Source organism: Eurosta solidaginis, chromosome 3, assembly GCF_040869045.1.
Source record: "Eurosta solidaginis isolate ZX-2024a chromosome 3, ASM4086904v1, whole genome shotgun sequence".
Lineage (NCBI taxonomy): Eukaryota > Metazoa > Arthropoda > Insecta > Diptera > Tephritidae > Eurosta > Eurosta solidaginis.
Window position 1 is genome coordinate 270,119,664 of NC_090321.1, and position 16,837 is coordinate 270,136,500.

The window sequence follows — 16,837 nt, forward strand, 5'->3', positions numbered from 1 at the left end:
CGCTTAGAAAATTTTTCTTCTAATTGAAAAGCTTGTTTCTAAAATTTTGATGTTGCTTTGCCCGGGGTGTGAAACCAGTGTCATCGGTGTGGTAGGCGGAGCACGCTAGCATCACACCACGGCGGCCGCCATATAAATACGTAAATACATAAATACGCATGCTTGCTACATATACATACATATGAATATAGAAATGAAAATAGTAGTCACAAAACTGATTGTCAATGCTTTCAGTTGCAGCTCAGCTCATTCTCAGTTTCTTCTCTCGCATGTAGTTGCCACACTTGATTGTTTCGAACAAAACTTGTATATAAATGTTTGAAATAACATAAATAGAGAACTTGTAAGTTATAGGAAAGTAAAGAATCAAATCGCAGAAAGGTAATTCACCACTAGAGTAACTTTACATGTAATTCGGCAAGTTTAATTTTCGTAACACTTTAGGTTGAAACGATTCCAAAACAACTCAAACTTTTATTTTGTATTGATAACTGAAAAACTATTTCTTTGTTGTTTTCCGATTTGATGGTTTTCTTATTTTGGTGTTTTTTTTTAACAAGTGAGACCATCGTCATAAGTACAAAGTAGAGAGCGCAGAGAGCGTAAAATTCTCTTTGAAATTTGCTCATGTATTGACAATTGATCGCCGTTGAAATCATCTGTAAGATCAATTGTGTTAACAGAAAAATCAGTTAGATTGATTGGGAATCTGTCAATTTTACAAAATTTTGTTAACTTAAGTGCGACAATTTCGCTTCTGTTGAAATGACTAAACTAATTTGTTCGCTTGACAGAGAACTCGGTCGAACTAACCATAATTCGATCAATTTCACCGAATCTCCGTTAAGTCAAGAACAACAGAACCATTTAGTTGATTTTACTAGCACCATTTCTTTCAGTGTAGGACATCAAAATGTTAAGTATCTGCGAGGGAACAGAATTTTAATTATTAACACATTTTAATGCAATAGTTTTGCGCTAGTTCGGAAGTAGTGCAATTCTCTGCAGGGAAACTAAATATGTTTATACTAGATATACTTATTTGTTAGTTATCTTATTCTTTTTCATTTATAACTGCTCAACAGGAAAATAAACCTATTTTAAGCTTACTACAGGCTGGCTTCTAATAAACATTGATGCAGTTTTATCTATTTCTTTTCTTTGAAAAAAGCTAACTAATTTTGGTTACCATGGAAACGCTGCATGACTTTCCAATTAGTAGCTTACTTTTTGTAGTTAACTAAACGTGATCTTCTTTTCGGAATCCCGTAAAATATCAGCAATTAGTTAGCCTTTTCTTAGCAATTGGGATATTATGACTGCAGAGTGGGATAAGATTTTCAAGTAGTGCAGAAGAAAAAATAGTTAAAAAAACTGAAACATCCTAATGTACCTACTAATATACTTATTATTATTGTATTTATTGCACTATCTAATTGTAATTTTATGATTGTTTCATATAAGTATATTTGCACATACACAATAGGGTCGACAATGAAGTGATTTCCTTAAATGAGCCAGAGAAATACTTCTTAGCGGAAGTGTAAATAATTCGACAAGTACTTCCTAATGGCCCTTTCCCCACCATGCTCATTGTCAAGCCTCTTCGGTGGATATTTCTCAATGAAATTTAGTTAGTAATTGGTATGTTGAGAAAAAGTGTATGTCAATGTCGGCAGTGTGTGGGACGCCACCTCCAATGACGTGCCAGCCAAATCACTACGCTCAGAACTGCAACGGGATGTCCTCTTATTTTACCAGAGTATCATCTACACAGTGAGGCGAAATCAATCCCCATAGTATACCCAGAAACTTGGGCATTCAAACAGACATCTGATTAAAGGGGCCGCCCTCTAAGGAACTTGATAAGTCATCTCTGTAAGCACTATAAATAAATTCGTTCGAACAAAAAAGCATAAAAAACCCCTCAGAGACATTACTATGATAATAAATGGCCGGTGCATTCCGTTCTTAATTACAAATACTTTAAACTTGCAGTTGAAGAAAGCAATCTCTCCAGGGAGACGCGCTTCACTATGGTTCAACATTGATCTGGATACTGTAATAGGATAAACTCATGCATATCCAGAATCAACCGCGACATATCCAATTTATGTCCCGCCTGTAATGTGTCCCATCTTTTCAATTGCAACATGGAACCAACGCCTCTACCATGCATATCTCTTTGGTCCAACCCAACGAGAAGATTTTTCTTGTCCTTGGCAATCCGGCAGTAAGTTCTGCGCTCTGTGGGTGTAGAGGACAAGACGGAGTGGTTGCTGTTATCTAAGAAAGAATCGGCGCATACGTGCCTTCGCGGTTACGTCACTGTTGACCCATATAAATTCGAGACTGTGCAGTCATTCGCCAATATGGAAACCAGAATTAACAGCGAAAAAAATGTATGTAAGCTTAGAAATCAAAAGGAGAATAGCTTTTGCCAACAAATAATACCGGAATCATGGAAGTAATTGGGGGCAAGCGTGGAAGAGCGAGACCTCCACTGAGTTGGCAGGTGGAAGAAAACTATATCTTTTGAATCTATCATATGGCATCAGCTCTTGCGAAACTGGTGTGATCATGGTAAAAATATTACAAGGTAAAACCGGTAAGAGACAAATGACGTTTAACGAAATTTTTTAATTCTCTCTGCTCTCATATTTTTTAATTTTATCAAAGATCATTACAAAAAAATAAACATATGCAATACATATTATAGAATTAATTGCATTCAGTATTATTGGAGCATAATTGCATTCAATTAGAAAATAACAGAAAATAACGGCCATGCATAGTTCTCAAAACTTTCGCTCCCGTCCTGCGTTGTGAGAAACTTTAGTTACTTTTGGAAGGTCAGCAAGCCTCATGCCTCTTTGTGTTAAGAGATGTAGAATATTCTCGCGGTACGTCATGCCTTCTTTATAGGGCAACTTGGTCAGCTACAGGGACCTGTGACATACTTGCTGGTGATGACAAGTAAGCTCCTTTTGATGTGGGCGAATTATGGTCAGTCGGAAAATCCTTTTATAAACTGTTTTTTACAATTGTTTAAGCTGGCAAAACCTCATTCCGCAGATAAATAGCGTTAAACGATAAATAAAAGTTCAATGTACTTTGTTTTTGCTAATTTCGATGGACGAATGTCAAAATCGTATTGCGCCAGCAGTTGATGTGTCAAATCATATTAAAAAAGTTCAAATCAGCTGTCACCGTGCTGCCACCTTGTATAATACCGTCATGCAACAAATTTTTATGTGGCTCATTTAGAAAAACAAATTAACTTTATTCTTTTGACCCATCCTAATGTACATTAGGTCGATGGCTGCTATTCGAATCATTTATGTGAACTAAAATTTTGTTATTGTCATTATCATTATTATGATTGCACAGTGGAACAAGGATCTGTTTGCTGCTGATAATGTGTGATGTTGCTTTAATTGTCAGCTACCGTTACTGTCAAAGTTGACTCTGCCGTTTTGCAAATAATTATTCCATTTTATGTGTTTTTATACATTTCATGAAAATGATATGGTATATTAATTTTGTCACGAATCTCAAAATTGTAAGTCCTTAAAGGAGAAGAGATAGACCCGCCAATAAGTATACCGAAATGATCAGGATGAAAAGCTGAGTTGATTTAGACATGTCCGTCTGTCCGCCTGTCTATTTGTATGCAAACTAGTCCCTCAATTTTTGATATATCTTGATAAAATTTGGCGGGCGGGTATATTCAGGTGTCCGATTAGATTATTTGTCGGAACCGACCGGATTGGACCACTATAGCATAAATCCCCCATACAACCGATTTTTCAGAAAAGAGAATTTTTGTCCTATCTTCCTCAATTTATCAGATTGAAGCTTCAAACTTCACCATATTCCTTCGTATATTGCACATATTGTTGTCTGAAAAAATGGATGAGATCGGTCGTCTATATAGCATATATCCCCCGCAACCGATTGTTCATAGAATAAACTTTTCGCAATTTCTGCCCCATTTTAACAGCTATAACCTTTAAATGTCACCATTTGCTTTCGTATATAGCTAATATTGTTGTCTGAAAAATTCGAAGAGATCGGTCGTATATATAGGGTATGTCCCCTACAACCGATTATTCAGATAAGAAACTTTTCGCAATTTCTACACCATTTGAACAGCAAGAAGCTGCAAATTTCACAAAATGCTTACGTATATAGCATATATTTTTGTCTGAAAAAACCATAGAGATATATATTATATTCCCCATATAAACTGTCATATTTGCCCCCCCCCCCCCCCCCCTTTTAGCGGCTAAAAGCTTCAAATTTCATCAAATACTTACGGTTACGTCATATACTGTTGAGATAACTGATTCATGGTCATAGCTATTTCATGCAGACCACAAAAAACGTGAAACTTTGCATCCTCACACAAAGTTCCTACCTATTTAGCTTGACTTGACAGGCCGGCAGCACGGCCGCATGGCCGTTGTGAACGGATTTTGTAATTGAAATTTAAGTAACTTCCCGATAAGCTACAAGCTTGCAACTTGGAATATAGTTCAGAACCCGATGACAATGCAATAATAAGAAAAAAAACTCCGATAGGTGGCGCATATATCGAAATATTTCAAAAAATCGTGTTTGCGGTCCGATTTGGTTAATATTTGGTACACATAATACATACAAAAGTAGAAAGAGACCTATGGATAAAAATCGCCGCCAGGTTAGGCAAGGATCGAGATATTCAAACAAATCGTATTGGTGTTCCGATTTGGTCCCTATTTGGAACACATAATACATTCACGAATAGAAAGCGACCTATGATGTTCGATTTGGCTCATATTTGGAACATATATTACATACAGTCCGGTAGAAGTGACATCAAAACAAACATACGTGGCGCAGATTCGAATACAGTGTTTGGAAGGATTATGTATTGAGGACTTAGATTGTAAGAAATTGTCAGGAAAGAGTCCTTGTAATAATGAGTCACTAATTGAACTAAATAGAATGAGAAATAACAGGCAATTAAGCAAAGACTAGAAACTTGAAAATAAAATAATTACAAAAAAATGTTAAGTTAAACGGTTTTATTGAAAACAATACTTACCTTAAGTAATAATAATACTAAAAGCTAAAAAATAATTATGTAGGTCCTAGGTACTAGTCATCACACTCCTCATCAATCTAGGGCGTTGATCATACAAATAAAATCGTGTGAAATTTCTAAAAATGTGAGGAGTAGCATAACCTGATTAAGGTTCAGTTGGTCTTACTTATGACTATCAATAGAAATTTGACGGGTCCAACGCTTTTATTTAATTGTCTGATTAACGCCCTAGATTGATGAGGAGTGTGATGACTAGTACCTAGGACCTACCTAATTATTTTTTAGCTTTTAGTATTATTATTACTTAATGTAAGTATTGTTTTCAATAAAACCGTTTAACTTAAAAATTTTGTTAACTATTTATCTTAAAAATCGATAAGGTATATGCATCTATTCACTATATATTTCATATTTTCTACAGCCGATTATTTGGATATTACGAATGGGATAAGATTATTGTTCAGCCTCATTCATGAAATGTATGAAGTATTCGGCACAGCCGAAGACAGTCCCGACCTTACTTGTTTCTTTTAACTTTTAACGTCACTTTGATATATTTTCATTATCGTTGTCGCTGAACTCAATTCAGGTTACCGTTGTTGCTAACAACACCTTTGTTGTTTGTTTTTTTTTTTTTTTTATCAGCTTAATAATGAAATTTAAATAGAAAAAATATTTATATGAGTTAACCGGGGATTGCCCGTATCGCTTTAAATGTATGAAAACATTTATTTCAAGCAATTTTTAATTTTATAATTTATTTAATAATTTGGGAAACATTTAAACAACGTGACATCAGGACGGACAAGGCGGCAGCTGTTTCGATTATACCTTGTAAATCTCTTCAAAGCCTTTTCTCCCGGGAGTGGGAGTCGAACCCGCACTCCTACGATAACTAGTTGAATTGGTTATAAACGCATTCAGCTACGTCATGCCTTAGTTGTTGTAAAGCTTTTCCCAATTGCCTTCTTTCGCATATATGTATTATATTCCACACATCACATAATTCGTATGTAGCTATGTGTTGAAGTTATGCATGTTTGTAAAGCGGTTTTCAAAGAAACTTGGTATTTGTTGTTGTTTTTGTTCTATTTATAGAACTACAACGAATTAACCAAATGTTGTCTACTTATATGAGTTAACCGGGGACTAAACAGAAAAAATATTTGTTTCTATCTTTTTTTTTGCATTTGCTGGCACATTCTCCCCTGTGCCTAAAAGTTCATTTTATTTAGGTAAGCATTGTGTCAATTCTGGCAGTGATCACCAGCAGAATTGAAGAGAGTTGATAAAATAACTAACCAAATAAATAACTTATCAATCATCCCTTTTCTGGGTTTCGGGCCAAATCGTTTTTGTTCTTGTCGAGATTAATCAATAAGCAAAAAAACTCATTTCCTTGATTTTCGAAATTAGCTTCGAAATTTGAAAATGTACGCGTCCTAACACATTTTATTATCTTACTAGATTAGAAGAATAAAAAAAGGTATAAATGAAAGTAGGCCCTTCTTTTCTCATTTGAAATGCATAATTTTTTTTAGGCTTTCTTTCAGTTATTGTATGGTCTCAAAAGGTACATAGATCTTCGAATAAGTTAAAAACAAGAAATTACACAGCTACACAAAATTAGTTGGCCAATCTGGCAAAGTGGCGCTGAATACGAAACCGCCACCAGAATTGGTCTAGTGGGTCCCAGTCGGCTTAATCGACACGCGCTTTCGGCTTCCAGCAAGAAAACCAAAATCTTACACAAAGGAAGAGAAAACTTGCATGTATTCCGTAAATTTTGAGCGCTTAAACTTCTTAGACGGCGGCCGTCGAGGTGTGGTAGCGTGCTCCGACAGAGAGAGAGTCGGTTCCCAGCCCCTTGTTGTTCGTCAGCAGGAATATTATCTTTGTCATAGTCGGATGCCGAAACATGCTTTCCGTAATCAGGTATTCGGGTTCTTCTTCTCCCTCTCCAGCACTGAATGGAAATGCTTCCTGCACAACTTAAGCACAGCCTGTGCGTCAGTTTCAGAGTCACCGTTATCTTTCCATCAGCAATCTACCTCTGTCTTGAACCTTCCGTCGTCTGCAGGATTTGTTTAGTAGATTTTGCGGCATTATTCGTATCAGCCAGTATCTGTAGCCTTTCGCAATCACGCCGTTCTGCGTATCTCTTCTTTCATCGCCTCACGATAACGCTCGAATTTAGCGCGCGTTTCCCTTCTCGTACACAGCGGTGCCTTACAGGCCGCGACATTTTTTCAATAGCACCCACCCTAAACTTGTAAATTAAAGAGTAAACAATGGTGGCGTAAAATCCATCAAAAGGATGAGTTGGTATGGAATGCCCCATATGTATGTAAGTGCTTACATCGTTTGGTACATTGTAAAGAGTACATCAATAAGTACTTAATATATAATACGATTTTTTTCCAACCATCTTACTGAGCGATAAGCGTGAACCAGTAACCGCATAAGAACAACAACAACCAAAACAACCAAGTTGAAATAAAATTGGTGACATAAAAAAACTTGTGGTGGTTAAGTTGATAGAGGATCATCACCATCAACGTCTAATTTGCAGTCGGCATTATTTTATTTTGTTGTTATTGTTGTCATTATTGTTCAAAGTGGTCTTTGTCAGTTCAAATGCATTAATTCTTATAAATTTATCCCATTTGTTGTATTTTTATGGAGTTCTAAACCAGCTTTTGCTTTTAGATTAATTGCATTCGATTTCTTCTCTTTTTTTTTTTTGTTTTGTTATAAATTCTTTTTCAATTTGCATAAATTTTCGCACTCTGGCATAGCGCAAGATTTTTGTAGTGGCATAAAGGAGGTGCGATTCAAGTCGAGCTGATTTTGCGTGGTAACTGCATACTCGCGCGAACTCAAAACAAAACTCGTGGTAGCGAATTTCGAAAGATCTGAAAAAGCAACAGCAAAGTGTAATTTTCAGCATCGACACTAAACGTCAATAAGTGATTAAAATGTTAAATTTGTTAAGTGTTGGGAGCTCAGACGCCAGCTTTAACAGCATTCCTCAGACGATTAAACTTTATTTGTATCTCGTTCTCCCTGCCACCTGTATTCAAGCGCAGTCTTCCTCTCCTGCTCTAGCATTTTCTACTCTAAGCTTATTGCAGTAGCTTGCTTTAATTGAGTTTTTGCAGTTAACCGTATTTACAATTTTTCGCCATAACTTAACTAAATAATCACAAATTTATGCCAAAACGAATTGCCTGTTGGCCATCTGATATTCGTGGTTAGTTAATCAAGTAATAGCTTGACGTGAACAGAGACATTCGCTTCAAATTGATACGAGTTAAATATTCGCTAGTCGATCGAATTTATAGTCGTTAGGGGTATTCACAAAGAGCTGTTAAAAACTTCACTGTGTAGTATTTTCTTTGGGTTGTTTTTGGAAAAGATGTGTATCGAAACTATGAAGCAGTGAATACATATCTCTCGCTCACTTTGTAAAGCTCAGAATAGCAACTGATACAATAATCGTCATTCTGTTTTGGCCTGGCTGTCTCGTTCAGATTAAACGAATAAAAAGGACTCGCTACAGCCCAGAAATTATTCCTTTCAATTCCTGCCTTGGCAACAGAAGAAAGGTGTCCCATTACTCAGCTCAACAGGACTGATCGCCTTGCTATTTGTAGTTCGCGTCAATTATCAAAAAGGAGATGCTATAACTTTTTTGAATTGAGAAATTATAAGAATTTAATTACATACCTTATATTTAAAAGACGACTTTTTAAGGAACAGTATCAGCTCTTACATACCTGCAAAGAGGAAAGAAAGAAGAACAAGTTAGACTTAAAGTCAGTATTTCGAAATCACATAAATCTCAAGGGAGGTGACTGGAAGGTGCGAAACCGACCGATAATAAAAATAATAAAAAAAAAACAAAGCGAAGAGAATTGAGGCTGAGCTTCTCACCCAATTTGCGTCTTGCTCGTTTTAATTTTTACCACAAATTGGTGGGAATACCTCCGTTCCCTATTCTGATAGAGAAAGAGGCAACACTAGGCTTCCAAATATTTCTGAGTTGAAGCTAGGAAATATGATAGGGCATATGAAAGTAATAAGAAAATTCATAGGAAATCGCTCAATACAACTGCGTGACATAATGTCCCCTAAGCTCAGAATCTCACGGAACTTTGAAGTGTCCATCGTGGACAGGACCCACTGGGAAATAGGGAATTCTTATAACGACCCTGACTCAGAGGTCTGGTTCACGGATGGATCGAAATTCGATGACGGAAGAACGGGAGCTGGCATCTATGGGCCGAACTTCAAGAAATCGATACCAATGGGATGCTACCCCACCATATTTCAGGCAGAAATTCATGCAATAGAAGTCTGTGGTAGAGAATGTCTGCGTAGAGGCTCGACATCGAAGAGAATCTACATTATGTCGGACAGCCAGGCGGCCCTGTGTGCCTTACAATCTTACACAGTACACATCTAAGCTAGTGGATGAATGCACTGAAATCCTTAATGTCCTGGGAGCTAAAAACAAGGTTTTGTTAGGATGAGTTCCCGGACATCAGGGACATGAAGGTAATGAACATGCAGATTACCTAGCAAAGCAGGGTGCTACAGCAGCATTCTATGGTTCAGAGCCCTTTTGTGGACTTACAAAATCACACATCAGGCAAACTATAAGTAACTGGGAAACTAAACAATTCAGACGTCACTGAATTGACTGCCCAGGGCAAAGGCAGGCTAAACTGTTTATACTTCCGGCAACGAAAGTATCAGCCAAACTCATTAATCTAAGCAGGGAGGACCTAAGAACTCTCACTGGGTACTACACGGGACACTGCCGTCTACGATATCACCTAAGTAAATTAAATCTATCCGCTACCCAAATTTGTCGTTTCTATGAGCTGGATGATGAAACGCCGGTTCACATTATCTGCGAATGCGTCGCTCTAGCTTGGCAGAGACTATACCATCTAGACTATACCATCTAAGCCTGAAGAGGTACTTAGATACATCAAAAGCCTCCAGATACAAAATGAGGCTGAAAGGTCTTGTACAATAGATCTGCACAAAGGTCGCAGTGCTTCCAGACCTATTAATAATAATACGCCATCTCCAAGGCATATAAGATTTACTGAGAAGCTTTTCATGGGAGACTCGTAGTGTTTCATCAATCACTGCAGAAGGGCGACTTAGAAAAAGATTGTTGTAATTGAAAAAACTTGTTTTTAAATTTTTGATGTGGCTTTGCCCGGGAATTGAACCCAGGATATTTGGTATGGTAGGCGGAGTACGCTACCACCACATCACGGCGGCCGCCAACATCCGACCGATATATGATGGAAAATAGCTACACTGAATTTGATGAATTTTATCGTTTAGCTACACTGCTCAAAAAAAGGAAAACATACTGAAAAAGGCTGCAGGTCTGCCAAAATGATGAACTTAGAGTGGTGGCATTTTAGACAGTCATGTGAAGGAAGTAATCTTGAACAAACATTCATGCATGTTCCGGCGATTTTATCAGAGCGAGTGATAGCTCCCAGTAAATTGCACCGACAGCTTCGAATAAATCAACGAAGATGACTGACTGTGACGGCATACATATATGTATGTGTCGCGTCTAACGATAATAGCAATCACAGTTCCAATCACAATACTCACAATACGCATAATAAGCAGCTATACCCATATTATGCGACATTATGATCGACGGACAAGTGATTGTTCTTGCGTTTTCTTCTTCTCCCTTAACTCAGTTCATATAAGACTTGTTGGTGTAAAACAAGGTTTCTTCAGATATATCTGAAAAGCGATTTTCCAAGAAAAATTTCATCTGTGACTGTGTCGCAGTGATTTTCATCCGCGGTCGTGATTTCGCAGTGATAGCAAAAAAATGATCGCAGAAAAAATGACGGAAATATTGTTTCATTTTGGGAGAGTTAATTTATCTGATGTGAAGAGAGCTGTGATTGGATTTGGGATTGCTATTATTTGTTATCATGATTGAGATTAGCGATTTAGATCATATTCCTCTTTTATCACTGTTCAGTCAAAGTCACAGCACGTAGCTCCTCAAAAAATGCGACATTTGCCATCTCTACATAAATCTAGTTTAACACCGTCGGGTACGCCCTCATAGCTCCAATAGTATATTCCAAATGCAAACACATACATAGCCGACTAAATATCCAGGAGCCGCCGAAGTATTGTAGATGAGTTTGCATGACGCTGCTTAAACACAGTACAAATTACAGGTTCATTGATTCATATGGTCACAGATAATGGTTTCTGCGATGAAAGCTGTGATAGGTATATTGGAAAGCGTTCTGTTAGTCAGTCACAGCGATTTCTTGGAATTTGTCGCGGCGTTTTACTGTGAGCTTTCGGTCGCTACGCGCTCCAGCTCTAATTGATATATATATACATTATTGGAAAAACTATCCAATCTGACTCAAGGGATTTTTATATATATTCTTGAAATGAAAAACAGTTACCTTCTCTACATCAAAAAAGCCTTTTGTGAATACCTCTATTGTTTGCCGTTTTAGATTGCTGTCATCAGTAATTGCTCAAGACTGCTCAATAAACAATTTTGATTCGTTATTTTTTTCTTATTCTAACACAACCGCGCTGGCTATCAACTTTATGATTTGTGTATTATATCATCGGTTTTTATTTAGCCACTTTTCCCCTCTACTTGTTATATTTTGTTTCGAGTAAATAAAAGTTGAGAGCAACGGAAATGCCAACGTTAAAGCTTATATCAAGTGTAGGCGTTAAATTGAATATCTTCAACTTGATTTATTTACGTAGAATTTAGTTCGCGTTAATTAATAAAACAAACAAAAAAAATTGGTAGACTAGGTATTAGACAGCTTGTGGGGTTTTCCGCGCAACAAAATTATGGTGATGGATTGACAGCAACACTCTAATTTATGTACTTTCATAGTTCTCATAAAATAAAGCCTCAAATTCAAGTTGTGAAGAATCAAGTCAGGCAAGACTTAACCGATTTCTTGCTTTATCTGAAGGCAGTGATGAAGTGGCTAGAGTCATGTGAGCTTGCTGTCAATCCTAGCGAAACTGAATAGATAAGATGGCTGCTTTCAGATGTCGATTTAGCGATTACCTCAGGCGTTTTCTCAAAGGTTTTAATAACTCGGCATTAAATAACTTAGAAAGGTGGCTTAGTTACTTACCATCGAGGACGTTTTCACCAACAATCGAACACAGACTTTATGACGTTGTAGGCAATAGTCTTCTATGGGGAGTTTAGACAAAACCGACCATGGCACTAGATATCCTTAATCAGACTACGTGAGCAAACTGATTCACTTGCGAATTTGAGGCACTATTGCTTCCACTTTCGCGCAGACAAGGCAGATGTATTGATAGATTTTATTAGTATCAGAGAGCTTCATTTTTCGCTGTCCAGGGAATTTTCATAAATTTTGTTTAGTATTTTTTTTTTTATTGTTTGGAGCTTAATATAAGCCCCAATATAATTGCAACCTGAGCATCATATGTGTATCAGACAACAGTTACATTTCGAGAAACTGCGCTGCTGGTGAGCTAGCAAGGGAAGGTACCAGTTTGCAAACAATCACCTCTGTTGACTTCTTTCAGTGCCTTGCGGAGCTAGAAACCGCAAATATAAAAGAAAATTCTACGCTACGTTAGGAAACTCGCTGGTTAAGCTTCACGGGAGTCTCCGCTTGGGCAGCGGAGGCGACCACTTTAACCTAACTTTACGTAAGCCTCAGGTTTTGAGCTGCGTGATCATTGTAGTGTGCTCTAGGCGAAAGTTGCGGCAGTTAAAGATGTGGTGGATTAGGTTCTAGCCAGGGATATAACGTTTAAGGAGTTTACTATGACATGGCAATTACGTCCCTGAGCTAAATAATGACGCAATCGAGGGTGGTCTGGACTTGCCTTACCTTGCTTTTGATAGGCTCGAACTATCTAAAGATTACTAGCCTCGGGTCACGGGGTATTGCAACATTCCAAGCAATTGTCAAACTTATTTCATGGAAAAGGTACTTGTGAAACACACGTTACAACTGTAGGCCACCTGTAATCTGCTCTAGAGGGTAGGTGATTACAGTCTCGCTGCCGATTTGTTAATTTCACTGAGGCTCATTAGTCTTTGGTGATTTAAGTTAGGTCGGGATACTGTCTCGGTGCATCTCGACATATCGGAAGATCTTTGCTGCATTAGCTATATAAAAGTAATCAGTTCATTGTTATTGTTGCTTAATTCGTTCTTTCTATCACCTAACTAACCGGAGATGCTGAGCACGCTATTCATTGGGACCACAAAAAAAAATAAATGTAAGGCGCGATAACCTCCGAAGAGATCTAAGGCCGAGCTTCTCTTCCAATTTGCGTCGTGCTCCTCTTGATTTTTCCCTACAAATTGGCCGGACGGGACCTACATGTTTTATGCCGACTCCGAACGGCATCTGCAAGGCAGATGAGTTTTCACTGAGAGCTTTTCATGGCAGAAATACAATCGGAGCGCTTGCCAGACACTGCCGAGGGGCGACCCCGCTTAGAAAAATTTTCTTCTAATTGAAAAATCTTATTTCTAAAATTTTTGATGTTGCTTTGCCCGGGAGTTGAACACAGGGCATACGGTGTGATAGGCGGAGCACGCTACCATCACACCACGGTGGCCGCCACCACCACAGCGTGGTCGAAAAATAGCTCAAAATAGCCTCGTGTAGCACCAAAATAAAACTCATGGATTGATGGCATAGGCGCAGAGGCAATAAATAGAACTTTAAATAACTTTGCCTAGATGTGGTATTGCACATTTACAATAAATTTTCAATAACCTTCCCCACTAGATAGAAAAGAAGAGCAAAAGAGGCCGCAGCTTGGATTCTGATTGAGTGCTTTATCATATCAGACGAGATAGCCAGTCAAGAGACAGCCTACTACCAATAAAGCATGAATGCGACTGATCACGTAGAACGTTAAAACTGCTTTAACATAACTAGGTGAGACGACATGGTCGCTCGAAGCATTTGAACAACCTCTCAGGGTACTGTGACCCGTTTATGGCAGCTGGCGGAAGTATCATCTTTTGTTTCAATAGGATATCAACCAGTCAGGAAGAGACACCATCCCCATTCCAGACGCGTGTCCTCTAAACGTAGGCCTTTACAATTTTTCAATGGTCCTTATCAACAAGAGCTGTCTCGTTATTCGAGGCTGGAATTTTTATTGGAGTGTGTTGTTAAATATGTTGCGCGTCTCAACCCAGCGCATAACCCGCTCTGTGGGTAAATATGTAATTTCAGATTGTATGGAGAGCCAATTGATCGCTTGTAGCCGCACCTCGGTGTGAGCAGACACTGCCGATTGAGCCCGCTAGCTAGCGAGAAGGTTGTGCCTTAAAACATTGGCGTACCATGAAGGAGATGTTCAGTGGATACTTGGACACGAGTGCTCTGAAAAAGTTGCAAAAAAACCGACGGAAGTTGTCCCTGCTTGTGTGGACTTTTATACACATCCCATTCGCAAGTCTTGAACAATGTCAATATACATATGTATGACTGATCACGGCCTTCAGCTGGCGATGTGGCCGAATAAGGAGAGCTGGTAAACGCAATCGACAATTGAGCAGATTAAGAGCCCTGAAATATCCAGAAGCGATGGTCGTGGCTGAAGTATCACGGGACGCTGCTGCCATACACGTAATAGAATAATCGAACCGAGGTTGGTAACAGCTATCTATCGGTTGGAAAGAATACTAAGAAATAAATTTCCGAACTACAGGTATGTGTTCAGCGGCCATATAAATAGGCCGACTGACACAATTTTTACTGGATATGGTTACCATTGCAAATACCTACCTAGAATGGGCAGGATTAAGATCCTGAACTTCCCGTGGTGTGGATAAATAAGAAATAGTCCTTATCTTTTTCGAATGTCATAACTTGGCTAAAAAAAAAACTCATTATACGATACACTTTGCAACCTATCCCCGGTCCGATTCATGTCTTCCCTATCCTTTTTTTCCTTTATTTTTCTCGTTACATCTTATCTTCTTCTTTCGTCATCTTTGTATAACCTTAAAACCCCAAACAACGATCGAAATCAATTTTAATGTCATTCACAGTGTAAGCAACAACTACGAAAACCGAAGAAGAAGATCAACAAGTTAGCATTTACCATACTTTCCTGCTGCCAAAGTAGATTTTGACATTTAACTCAATTGCATTTTTACTGCATTTGCATGCATTCAGCACCTACAACAACAATACAAGCACTAGCATCACTGTGTCTTGGCTGACAGATGAAATGATGTACACCGCACTATGAGCGCAATAATAACAATAAAATAATAATAAATCGAGCAAGAATCCAACAACTGGCTTACCTTATACACGACTCATAACCATTATGTTGATTCTGCGCAAGCGTGTCTTCTGCTTAAAGTCACTTGTCACTTGCGGAATTCTTGTGTGTACTTGTAACTTGATTATTGCCTATTGGCTGTTGGCTAAAGTTGAAACTTGAAAGTTCAATCATAGCTAGCAAAACGTGCGACCAAATCAAATAACCGAGCAACCCGGTAAACAAAATGAAGGAGATCATTTGCATTTGAGTTTGAGTATTTTTGATTTTTATGCTAAAAAATTCGTTTTACTTGAAAGTTTTCGATGATTTGGATGCAGGGTTGCTTCTTACTTCTGCAGTCAAACTAACTAGTCAGCGAACTGCCGTATTTTCATCAAAATAAATGGTATATTTTAAGTGGGGATATCCTTCTGGATGGCAAAATAATAAATTTTACTTAATTCGGCTAACAAAAAAAAAAAAAAAAATCTCGCGAAATTTTTCCAACTCTGAAAACTTTATGATTAGCCAAAACTCTGTGTTTTACTAAATGCAAGAGGGTATTTTTCAGGGCTAGTTTGATGTCAGTCAAAAAATCCTAGTTGTAAACGAGTAGTGTTTTACATATCGTGACATGATAAAATATCGCAAGCATTTCATCTGATGTGATGTAGGGATATGATTTGACGTATTCTGATTTGGTGAGATATGATATGACATAATATAATATGGAATGAGATGCTTTGTGGTAATATGATATGGGATGAAAGGTTATGCCGTGATATGATTTCACGTGATACAACATGAATTGATGATTGTAACTGATTTGAGGCGGCACATGTGATATGATGCCACATGAAGTTTTGTGACGTGATATAATATGACCATATTTAACGTATTTTATAGTATTTTTAGATGATCGTACATAAGTATATGATATGATGTGCTTTGATTTAGAATATGATGTGATTTGTTTTTATAAATAATCATAATCGACCCTCCTTTGGCGAGCACTTCGAGCGAATTTCTGCCATGTAAAGCTTCTCAGAAAAAATTCATCTGACTTGCAGGTACCGTTCGGAGTCGGCATAAAATATGCAGGTGACATCCTACTATTTTGTAGAAAAGATTAAAAAATAAAACACAATGCAAGTTGCAATAGCAACAACCTAAATCTGCTTAAAGTTATATCGCTCCAGGTATTTTTTTTATATGGATTTAACGATGTGACATAATATGATGTGACATAATATGATGTGATGACATGCATTCTGACAAAATTTTGATGTTTTATTAAATGGTGTGTGGTGTTATAATCAATTTATCGAATATGCTGAAACCTCCATTTTTTTTGATACCTCAAAAGAGCAGATTAGTGAAACTACATATGCTCGGATATATAGAACACTGTGT

The 16,837-nt window shown here is 37.7% G+C and overlaps 1 protein-coding gene across 1 annotated transcript in view; it reads right to left on the reverse strand.

Moving 5' to 3' along the window:
- The window catches only part of LOC137245567 (transcription factor SPT20 homolog), a 534,100-nt gene that overhangs the window by 448,533 nt on the left and 68,730 nt on the right, over nucleotides 1-16,837 (reverse strand). The window lies entirely within an intron of this gene.